The sequence below is a fragment of the Lissotriton helveticus genome, chromosome 6 (assembly GCF_964261635.1).
Source record: "Lissotriton helveticus chromosome 6, aLisHel1.1, whole genome shotgun sequence".
Lineage (NCBI taxonomy): Eukaryota > Metazoa > Chordata > Amphibia > Caudata > Salamandridae > Lissotriton > Lissotriton helveticus.
The window spans coordinates 1,825,911,782-1,825,925,066 of record NC_136067.1 but is presented as its reverse complement, the minus strand read 5'-3'; positions in this window follow the sequence as shown (position 1 = coordinate 1,825,925,066).

The window sequence follows — 13,285 nt, the reverse complement described above, 5'->3', positions numbered from 1 at the left end:
CAACAAAAGGCGATACATTATCGCAGTTTTTATTGGCAGGAAACTGTCAATAAAGCTGCAATAATGGGCTTGATAATATATCCTTGTGAATTGCCATAGAAGCCCATGTTAACACTAGAACCTGGGCTGCTATGGGAATTTACAAGGGCCTATTATCAAGCCCATTATCGCCGCTTTAGCGGCAGTTTCCTGCCGATAAAAACAGCGATAATGTATCGCCCTTTACTGATAATATGGCACTGACGGGCATATTATCAAGGACCGGTGTTAAAATTATCGACGTTTTATGTGCAGGAAACTGCCGATAAAAAGGCGAAAATGGTCTTGATAATACGCCCTTGTTAATTCCCATAGAAGGCCATGTTCTGGTGTTAACATGGGCTTCTATCGGAATTAACAAGGGCGTATTATCAAGGGCGTATTATCAAGCCCTGGAGGGAGTTGCGGTGAGACAGGCGGGGCGGGTGAGGGGCAGGGTGGGGGGTGATAAAGAATGGAATGTGGATGATTGTAGGCAAGTAAACAATTAAATTAATAAAACGAATTTCTGGCTATATTATCAACAACATAAGGTGATACATTATCGCCGCTTTTATCTGCAGGAGAATGCTGATAAAGCGAGGATAATGGTCTTTATAATATGCCTTTGTGAATAGCCATAGCAGCCCATGTTAATAGCAGAACCTGGGCTGCTATGGAGATTTACAAGGGCCTATTATCAAGCCCATTATCGCCGCTTTATCGGCAGTTACTGGCAATAAAAGCGGTGGTAATGTATCGACTTTTGTTCATAATATGCCCCTTCATTTCTATGATAGTATGTAAAACGTTCCTTTTTTTTGTGTAGCAGTTGTACTCTCTACGCATGCGCAGCCTCGTTTCGAAGCCCACGTTTTTTTCTTTTTCTTCAAGTTCAACAAACAAACCTTTCTTTATTTCAGGTAATACATTTGCCGCTTTGTTTTCCCGGGTCGCGTGTGTCATCCGCTGCTGTACTTTTGTAATATATTAACAATCGTATTTTATCTACATTTATTTGGAACGTAGTGTCAAGGCCCCAAACGTTGATCACGTACTCCGTCCACCGCCATTTTAGTAGTTTTTCACCGTTGTTTTTATTGGATCACTGAAATAATATCGAGGGACAGAATATCGACCAACAAAAATATCGTTGACAAAATATCGAGAGACAAAATATCGAGTTTCTATCTACAAACAGGTAAGTACAAAAATATTGAGTTAAAAATATCGTTTACAAAAATATAGTTGTAAAAAATATCGACTGTAATAAAAACAATGTTTAATTACATTAATATAAAAAATTAATTACTAAAATATACTTAACAATACTTAAAATAACTTTTAATAATTAAATAATTAATGAAAGTAAAAAAATAATATTTTTTTAATCATATTTCTTAAAACATATATATATATAGTAACAAAATTTAATTAAATAATAGTCAATATTATTAACGTACAAATACAAAAGAGTAAAAATTACTATTCCCACTCCAGTGGGTGCAACAGTAGGGAAAGCGTTGGATAGCGTAGGGGTTAAAATTACTATTCCCACTCCAAGGAGTGCAACAGTGGATATATGACGTTACAACGCAACTTTTACAACGCACTACCATTACAACGTAAGTATTGGTAAGGATATAATAATTTTTATAATTTAAATTATTTAAAATTAATTTAATATAATTTAATTTAATTTAATTTCATTAAATTAAATTAATGTAAATTAAATTTTACTTTATTTTTACACTGTACCCCTGTACCCCAAAAACCCAAAACTGACCCTGAACCCTAAAAAAACCCTTTACCCAAAACCCCAAAACTGACCCTGAACCCTAAAAATACCCCTTTACCCAAAAACTAAAAACTGACCCTGAACCCTAAAAATACCCCTTTGCCCAAAAACCCAAAACTGACCCTGAACCCTAAAAATACCCCTTAACCCAAAAACTAAAAACTGACCCTGAACCCTAAAAATACCCCTTTACCCAAAAACTAAAAACTGACCCTGAACCCTAAAAATACCCCTTTACCCAAAAACTAAAAACTGACCCTGAACCCTAAAAATACCCCTTTACCCAAAAACTAAAAACTGACCATGAACCCTAAAAATACCCCTTTACCCAAAAACTAAAAACTGACCCTGAACCCAAAAAATACCCCTTTACCCAAAAACTAAAAACTGACCCTGAACCCTAAAAATACCCCTTTACCCAAAAACCAAAAACTGACCCTGAACCCTAAAAATACCCCTTTAATTTAACATAATTAGCAATTAATCAATTAAATTAAATTAATTATCAATTACATTTTAAATAATTAACAAATATTATTTAATTACCAATTAATTAAATATTACTACCAATTAATACATTTACATATTTAATTAATTATAATTAAATTACTTCCCACCCTATTCCCCTATAAACCCACAACCCGCTACAGGAAATAAATTATTTTAATTTAAATAATTAGCAATTAATCAATTAAATTAAATTAATTACCAATTAAATTTTAAATAATTAACAAATATTATTTAATTACCAATTAATTAATTATTACTACCAATTAATAAATTTACATATTTAATTAATTATAATTAAATTACTTCCCACCCTATTCCCCTATAAACCCACAACCCGCTACAGAATAAAATTACACAATAATTAAAAAAAAATCATTAATTAAAAATAATTATAACATAAAATGACACTTTTCACACATATTATAACATAAAAACACTATAAATAATTAAATATTATTTAAAAAACGATATTTTTTACTATCTAGATTATATACTTGGATATTTTCACTTTCTATATTATTTACAGTCGATATTACTTCACTTACCTTAAAAACGATATTTTGACTGTCGATATTCTGTCCTGTCGATATTTTGTCCAAACGATATTTAAAACTCGATATTCTGTCCAAACGATATTTTGGAGTCGATATTATGTCTGTGCACCGTTTTTATTATATCTGTTACTTTCATTTTATCGTCCTCCTTTTTTCTTTGTGATCGACGAGATTTCGAGGCACAGACACCACGGTGTTTGTCCTTAAACTCTGATCTTATCAGACTTGGTCACACGTATACCTAAAAACTAATTTGAAGGACGTAAGTCTCAGCCATTACAAAGCGTGTTCTTCAACACAAAGACATTATTAAGATTATCACCGCTTTTATCAGCAAGAAAACTGCCAATAAAGCGTTGATGAAGGGCTTGATCATAGGCCCTTGTGAATTCCCATAACAGCCCAAGTTAACATCAGAACCTGGGCTGCTATGGGAATTTCCAAGGCCCTATTATCAAGCCCATTATCGCCGCTTGATCGAAATTTTTCCTGCCGATAAAAGCGGCGATAATGTATCGCCTTTTGTTGATAATATGCCACTTCGTCCCATGCGCGATGCAGGGTGCGGTACGAAATTCATTTTATTAATTTAATTGTTTACTTACCTGCAATCATCCAGATTCCGCTGTTTATAACCTCCCACCCTGCCCGTCCCCCGCCTCACCTGCCTACCTCACCACAACACCGTCCACGGGCCGCGGCTTAGTCAGTTACTTGTACTTACCCTAAGCATAATAAATAATAAAAAGTTATATATTAAAAAATTATCACCTGTGGATGATACAAAAAAACACAGTTACAATACATATTTTACAACACAAAATAATTTGTAAAACATTTCATTTACCTTTTTTGCTGTTCTCAGAATATATTGAATTTCACTACACACAGTGAGTTCAATAGTACTCATCACATAACAGCGGGCAAAAAAAAGACAATCCATAAGGATATCTTAAAAAAAAACAGTCAACATTCTCAATAACAGTATAAAAAATAGAAATAAAACATATCTTAAATGTTTTTTTCTAAGAGCAATTTCTTACGTAAATATAACATATCTCAAACAATCATAAAATAACAATACATTATGATTAATTTTCTTACACTGTAAATAATGTTACTTACAAATACATGCTGACAAAATACACAGCAAAAAGTCCTTATTGGTTTCGCACACTTTTCCTTACGGCCAAATAGTATGCATCAAGTGCTTTGTTTGGAAGTTGTTCAATAGTAATCCTGAACGTCCGCCTCCCAGCCTTCTGATCCAAAACCACCAAAATCATCTACGGGTCCCCCAGGACTCATCCATCAGTCCGACGCTGTTCAACATCTACATGGCCAACCTCACACAAGTAGCCCACCATCACAACTTCAACAACATCTCCTACACAAAGAACACCCAGCTCATACTCTTCCTCAGCAAGAAGCCACATATCACCAAAAGCAACCTCCACGACACAATGAAGGTCGTCACCAACTACATAAAGAGCAGCACTGTAAACACAAACTGGCACAAGATGAAGGTACTCATCCTCCGACTCACCCCATCAGCCTCAGACAACTCCTGCTACCTGACTACACTGTGAACAGTACCAACACCTACCAATCATGTCCACAACATAGGATTCAACCTCAAATCGTCCCTCTCCATGTGTAACCAAGTCTACACCGTCTCCTTGTACTGCTATAACACCCTACACATGCTCCGCAACATTTACACGTGGATCCTAACCAAAAGAAGAAGAAGAGTGACACAGGCCCTCATCAGCAGGAGACTACACTGTGGTAAAACACTCTACACATAAATTCTAGCCAAACACCTACAACAACTACAACAAATCCAAAAGACCTCCGCCTGAGTGATCATCCATGTCCCCGGCTGCACCCACATCACCCACCGCCTGATACACCTACACTGCCTCAATATCAACAAAAGGATCACCTTCAAGCTCCTCAGCCTCACTTACAAAATACTCTACGACGCCAGACTAATCTACCTTAACAGTACTAATCCTAAAGGGCAAATTTTGATGTTAAAATGTTGTCTTTAAAAATATTAGGTAAGAATTTGGTAACCCTTTGGGCAAACGTTGCTTAAAAACTAATTGAGTATCATTACACCGTAGCCAACCTTTCAGACATTTTAAATAAACAATGTAATGTCCAGATGTGGTAGAAGGCCCATCATGAAAAATAATAGCAACAGCTATAAAAGTTCTTCCTGATATTGAACATTGACCAGCTACAAAATTTTTAGTTAAAGTTTTCAATTTTGTCCCATCAGTTCTACAACGTTGCAGCATTAAAATAACATACTGTCCATATCTTTGTATAAGTAATGTTGATGACATTTCTGATTTACATTGGCTACACTCCATGTTTTGACTTGCACCTCTAATGAGATTGTTAAAAGACACTGATTCACAGTCAGGTAAAGTCAAATATATGAATCTCTCAGTGTCTATGTCAGTGCTACATGTAAACAAACAATTTCGACAGTCATGATGCCATTTATAAGAAAGGCCAAAAAGGTTTTCAACATCTATACCTTCATCTTCCAGTACACCAAGCATAAACATTAAAAATTCCTGACAATCTTGCTGGATTTTCTGCGTAAATTGACTAGAACCAGAACATATGTCCAAAACATTTTGAATATCAGAAACACTTTGGGGCATATTAGCAACCAATAGAGATAATTTTTGTCTCTAACTTGTTTAGAGACAAAACTTATCGCCGCAAATCGGCGATTTTTATCGCAGATAAACCTTGCTATTAGCAAGGTTTATCGCAAATGCGATAAAAAACGGCCGCAGTGCATGAATATCGCTGAAAAGTCAGCGATATTCATGCATTATCGAGCAAATGCTCTTAGCCATGTTATCCACCTCCCATTGGATAACATGGCTAAGAACTGCTCAGGGCAGGTGTTAGCTTTTGGAGATATTCACGCTTAGCGCGAATATCTCCAAAAGTTGGTAATAGGAGATAGCGAAGTTAGCGACTGTTTCCAGTCGCTAACATCTTGGCACGCCCACTTTGCATGTCATTAGTGATAAATATCACTGACATGCAAAGCGGGGCCCAAGATGGTCGCTATCTCCTATTAGCTGTCGCTAACTGGTGTTAGCGACAGCTTGGTAATAGGGAGATAATTTTATCTCCGCTTTCTTGGCTTTTAAAGCCAAAAAAGCGGGGATAAACCCCCTTGATAATATGCCCCTTTGTATTTTACTTTTATCACTACTACATTTGTCATAAACAGAATTCAACAATGAACAGAATCTTTTGTCCTGATTTTCTACAATTTGCTGTTGGAAACTTTCAAGAAAAAACCCAACATTAACCACTACATTAGCATAGCAGTTGACACCAGAACTATTTTCAAACCGATAACCAACATTCTCTTCAACACTGTCCTTTTTCTTTTTGCTTGCAAGCGCAACTTCATCTTGTTTTTTTTCTTTCTCTACAGTTTCACAACAGATATTCTCAAATTTTCTTTTTCTGCCTACCACACGCTTTTCAATCACTGGATATTGACCTAAATTGGGTGATATTCTCTTCTTAACCTATTATACTCTTTCACACAGTTTGCATCTGCAGACACCTTTGTCTCATCAAAATCAATCAAGTACAATCCAGATAAAGTTCTGACTCGAGACAAAGCAACATATGCCATACCTTCTTTAAACACGGTACTTCCAATATTTACTAAAGCAGAATCTACACTTAAACCTTGAGATTTATGAATGGTCACCGCATATGCCAAACAAACAGGAAACTGTTTTCTGCAGACATACAAATCTTTTACAAGCAAAACACGAGCTGCACAATGACTAACTTGTTGTACTTCAGCAATTTCATCAAATTTGATTTTCAAAAATTCAATCCCACTTCTATTTACATAATTAACAAAATCAACAATTTTACCCATTGCTCCATTTACTAAACCTTTTTGCACATTCAAATTACGTAGCAAAATTACCCTACAATTTACACATGCATACAAATCCTTTTCTAAACCAGCAGTTTTACTTATCGATTTTTCTAAACAATCCAATTTCCTCTTCAAGTTTTCACTCAAAATAATACTGATTCCTTCATGTTCTATTTTATCAATTGCTTCCAATTTTATAATTTCTTCATTTTCCAACTTTAACATTTCTCCATTGAATATAGAACATTCACGCAGTGTTGGCATTAAGCAGATTACAGATTCGTTTTCTGCAATTCTCATGTATATTTTCTCTGGGACAATATTTGCATTTGGAAACAAATTGGAAAGTAATTGTGTCTGTAAAGCTTGTTTGCCATGTTCGGTCAATTTTCCAATTATTATATCTTGAAGAATAGTTCCATAATCAACATCATTTGCTTGTTGCATATTTGTAGTAAGTTCCTTATACTGAAAATATGACCAAATGTTTACATTGCCAATACTCCCCAAAGACTTTCTAGTATCTTCATGCACCAGTGTTTTAAACATTGGCTGTCCTTTTACAGGAGTAAGTTGTAGAAGATCTCCAAAAACTATGACGTGTTTTCCTCCGAATAATACGTCATACTCAGTTTTAAGAATTAGCTGCATTCTTAAATGCACAAAGGTAAGCATTAAAGTTTGAGACCATGCTTACCTTATCAATAATGAGAAGCTTAATTTTCCTCAACACTCTTGAAACTTCACAAGAAGTTTCTCCAGATAGCTTGTGGTATTTTTTGTTGTCATGCTCTACTGGTAGCATTAATAAACTATGTAAAGTAATTCCTTTAATATTGTGAGCTGCTAATCCAGTTGGAGCAGTGACAACACAAGACAAATGCGACTCAGTTCTTTTCTGTAGAAAACTTGTGATTACTTTAATTAAAAAGCTTTTTCCTGTTCCAGCTTGTCCACTCACACACATACGGATAGGTTCAAATGATGAGCAAGAGCACTCTTTCCTCTCATGAAGAAATCCATGGTCAATCTGTTCTCTCATTTGCTCATATATATCTTTCTGCTCAAGATTTAGTTGTTCTTCCAAGTGTCCTAGGTTTGTTAGATCTTCTTGACCTTGATACATTACTGTTTCCACCTCTTCCATAGCAGTTGCTGCTTCATTTAGAACAATTGGTTCTCCTAATGGGTCCTGACTCAAAGGAGCAGAAGTTTGACTGTCTTGAGAACTGTCTCTAGCAATCTCAGTTGCAATTGTAGCTTCTTGCTCAATTTCGTCATTCAACATTTTGACATAATTAGCAAAAACATGACATTCTATAGTATCTTTAGTGGCATTGAAGGAATCTTCATAGCTCTCAAAATCTCCAAGTAATTGCAATTCTGAACGCCATGGCTTGAAAAGTTGCAAAAGAGCTAAATAGTAAAATTCCCTTTTGTCAGGTGTTTCGGAACTCAGTTTACGGTGATTAATCAAATATCCTTTTCTTTGTTTCACCAGACATCCTTCAGAACCAATAACAGCATATATACCATTATTAATGTTTTCGGTAAAATTCTGTTTAAAAATATAGTTTTGCAGCACTTCATAGAGACAAATGTTCTCAAGATGATGACTTCTATTTGGATAATATGAATCCAACATATTTGTTTTCAAAATATCAGTACTTTCTGGCTCTTTTTCAGCTAAATAATCAATTTCTTGTACAGATTTAAGAACTCGGTTTCGTGTTACAGCAAGACCTAGACTCACCCAAATGATTCTTCTAGATTTAGAGTACAGACTTGCAGATGATAAGCGATCCGAGCATTCATATGCTCCAATTTCTCGATGAGATAACATCTTCAAACTGTAACTGTATAATTTCTTACTTAGACTCTTCTCATGGGAAATCTCTTCACTTAGACTCTTCTCATGGGAAATCTCTTCCCACATTTCCTTCAATTCCGTCTTTTCTGACTTTGTTATGTACGATGTCACATATCGAGCAACAGCAATGGAATTGTCTGCAACATGTTGAATATCCATATTAGCATTCCACATAGAAAAAATGACTGAGTTATAGTCATTTATGTATTTTGATTCTTCATTTCTTCTTAAGTTGTAGGTATTTTTGGGAGACTTTCTTGTGATATTATGTCGCAAAGATGACATAAAACTGTTCACTCTTCCTTTCGATATTACAGGTCAAGGAAATGCAAAACTGCATTTGCTGTAGAATTAGTCCTTAGATTTATACTTTCGACGACAGTATTTCCCACAACGATGGCTTTGGAATCGTAAGACTTATTGTCTTAAGTCGTTATCTTGTGTACTTTTGGGTATATCACATGTAGCGTATTCTTCAATAAAAGACAACACAGTATCATCTGAGTCTGTTCCAAATTTGGGAGCATCTTTGATCCATAATAGCATATATATTTGAGGAGCACCTCTCGTTTGATACTCCTTTCTCCAAAAGAAATCCAGAACCTCTCCAAGAGGAGTATTTTTTTTATTGGTGATAAAAGACATCAGAGCTTCGAATCTATGATTGAAATACCTGCATACATTAACAGGATCCAAAGAGCACAATTCTCCAGGTGTCTTGTATTCGATATTTGGTATATTTGGATTTGACTCTCGAAGAAATTGAATTAAATCATCCCAAGCATATTCAGCACAGCTTAGAGTAAGGAACCATGTAGGAGTTCCTAAGTTCCTTAGCATACATTTAAGTTCTCCATGACGATGGTACCAGTACTCATTAGTACCACGCTGACATGCCATCAGATTAATCAGCTGAGTTTCCAAAACATTATCTTTCTGGTGTACTTTATCCATAAATTCCTTTGCCGAAACATTTTGCAGATGTACACCTGTTTTCAATATATGGTTGACTGCATAAGAAAGTCCAGACAAATCACTCTCAAACAAAAGATGAAGCAAATATGGAATACATTGTCGAAATCTTGCATCTTCTGCATATAATCTTGATGTCCGGTATTCAGATGAAGGAATCTGCACAGGTCGTTCATCATATCGTACTCCTTTTCCTGTAGGAAACAACTGAGGGAAACAACGAGCTTCAAAGCTTTTTTCCCATACACTAATGGGACTTCCTTTTGCTTCTTTCATTTGAAATAACTCTATAGCATTCCCCATCATTTCTTTGGAATGCAATGGATGAACACTGTAATGTTCGTAGATTTCTTCAGTTCTGGACACATCCACTTTTTCAAATCGTCCAGATGGCAAGTCACTATCTTCTTTTACAGTTATTTCTTCTTCTCCCACATACACATTTTTGTAATATTGATTATTTTTTACCAGATACAACGTTGCCTTTTTCACTTTCCTAACATCCACTAATTCTTGACAGATTTTCTTACTCTTAGCAGGAACGCCATTAACTAGAATAACTAAAGGTTCATCCTCTACATTTTCTACACCAATAGTTTCAATATTTTTCTTTAAATCTAGAGGCAAATATACAACTCTTCCCTTTAATCCTCTCTGTAAATCCGAAGGAGGCAATGTTCCTGTCTTAGGCTCCATACGAACAATAGCCTGAAATGGATGCACACATTGATTAAGAATAGACTCATAGGTATTTAAATCCATCAGTTCCGAAGGAATACTTACCAACTCAAGATTATTATGCACAGCTCTAGCAGGCATTTTGTTCTCATCCAATTTGTTATAACAATATTTACAAATACGCTGATCAGAACCCAAATCAAAACAATTCCCTACCAACAAATAAGTTGCAAAATCCTTACACTCATTATTATTTTCTTTTTCACTTTTTAAATACAGATCAACAGTCCTGGTCTGTTTTTTATAATGAATTCGTCAACAACAGATACAAGAATAATTTGGCCTTTCACCTGAAATCACCTTAAACTGAATAATTTATTGCTCAAAATGTTTTACACTGCACTGTCCTACATTCTCTTCCACATTTTCTTCTGTTAATCTCTCACTTTCTCCACTGCCTTCCTGAGGGCCAAAGTATCTCAATTTCATCACAAACATTTGTTACATCCGATACAGATCCATGCAAAAGAGTACTGTTCAACTTTTTTAACATTAGTGCTGGACTTTTTGCGTAATACAATGTTCTGACTAATTTCCTCATCTGAGTATGATGAACTGCTAACATCCTGATATGGTGGAAAACACTTCAACATACTTTTTTAGAAAGACAAGGCAGAGAATGACCTTGCAAACCACTATTTTCTCTCACTCTGCAAGGGTCTAGTCCTTGTAACATCTTAATCTTTTGTTTAACACTTTTCTTGGTATAATTACGTAAGAAATTGCGTAAAAAATCAATAGATTCTTGCCGCACACTACAAATACTACTACAATTCCAAGTGTACACTGGAGCTTTAGGACGTCTCCCTAAAACTTCACCAGATAACACCTCTTCTGCATTTCTAGGAACAATTTTCTCTTTCTCAATAGGACAACCATTTCTAACCTCATAAGCACGACCAGTAGTGACAACTGCATGCAACAAATCATTACTCTGAAGATAACTTTCTTCATTAAAAAAAGGCTCAGAACTTGAACTATGTTTCCATTCACCCAAAAAAATCACAAAAATTACTTCTGTTAATTAGTCTTCTCCACCTACTTTTGCCCTTCATTAAATGGATTGGTTTATCTAGTGATCTAATTCTATTGATTATTGAAATAAACAGTTTTCTTTTCAATTCCAAAGCTTTCTCAATTACATTTTCTATAGCTTTTTTCTTCTTATAAAATACTGTTTTTTTCTTATATACCTTAATTTCTTTCATTAAATTTGATACCAATCTATTATAAAACATTTTTTTCCTAATTTCCATGAATTGGGTTTTCCTCCTTGTACTATACACAGTTTTGTCTGCACTTGATTTTCCATTGTTCTATTCTTTATTAGTAGGTTTTTTTTTCGTTGCTGATACACTAAAGACATTTTTCTGTTTCTGAACACTACTCTAGGGCCCAGATGTAGGTAAATCTGATTTACCGACTCTAGAATACCGAATTTTACCGATTCGGTATTCTAGATTCGGTAAAGCAGATGTAGGTAAAAAAATCGGTAATTTTTACCGAATCTGTATGATTCGGTAATTACCAAATCGGTATTTACCAATTTGGTAATTGCCATTGATTCCTATGGGCCTTTAGGCCCATAGGAATCAATGGCAATTACCGAATCGGTAAATACCGATTCGGTAAATTTACCGATTTTGCAAGGGTGACAGGGTGTCACTTTGACACCCTGTTGCACCCCTGATTTTGACTTGTGTGCCATGTGACACACAGACATGCCCTTAGGGCATGTCTGTGTGCCACATGGCACAGGTGTACATGCACAGATGTGCATGTACACAGGTATTCGTTATTTACCATGCAATAGAATTACATGGTAAATAACGACTCGGTAAGGGCCTGTGGCACTGTTTTCTGTGCCACCTACATATTGATTTACCGATTAGGTAAATTTACAGAATCTGTATTTTACCAAATCGGTAACTTTACCGATTCGGTAAATATACAGATTCTGTACATTTTAAGGCCCCTACATCTCCATTTGTAAATACCGGTCGGTAACGGCCGAAATCGGCCGTTACCGACCGGTATTTGCCGACCTACATCTGGCCCCAGGTCTTTAATATTTTCCTCAAAAAAGTGCTCCTGCTCTTACCAGGACTTTCTTTCTGTTTGTTAAGACATCTCTCTTCATGTAAATCTTCTTGGTGAGTTATCTTCAAATACACACTTTTCTTTTGTTGCTTCCTCTTTTGGTACTTCGTTGGCATGATGCAGTATTTTTAGTATCGATAAACACAAGCTATAATAAAAAAATATATATAACATTACAAAAAAATATATATCAAATATTCTATTATATTACTTACAAGAACACAGGGAGGAGTATGAGGACAAACCTTGGACTATAAAAATAAAAGGACTTACAACTAAAGAACAAGGAGTATGAAACAAGGAAAATTTAATAAAAAATGAGAGTATAAATAGACAGTACAATATAACAGAATAAAGAAACAGTCGTGGTCCGTGGAGGGAGTTGCGATGGAGCAGGCAGGCGGGGCGGAGGAGGGGCAGGGTGAGGAGTGATAAACAACGGAATCTGGGGGCATATTACCAACAAATAGCGATATTTAGCGACGATTTTTTTATTGCTGCCTATCGCTGGATATGTTAGCGGAGAAATATGCTATTAGCAACGTTTTTCTCCATTGTGCTAAAATATCCAGGGATAGCGGCGAAATGCGTGAATATCGCTGAGAATACAGCGATATTCACGCATTAGAGACGAAATGGTCTTAGCCATGTTATCCACCTTCCATTGGATAACATGGCTAAGAACTGGTCTGGGCAGGTGTTAGTATTTGGAGATATTCACGGTTAGCGCGAATATTTCCAATACTACGCCTGCCTTGCTAATAGGCGATAGCGACGTTAGT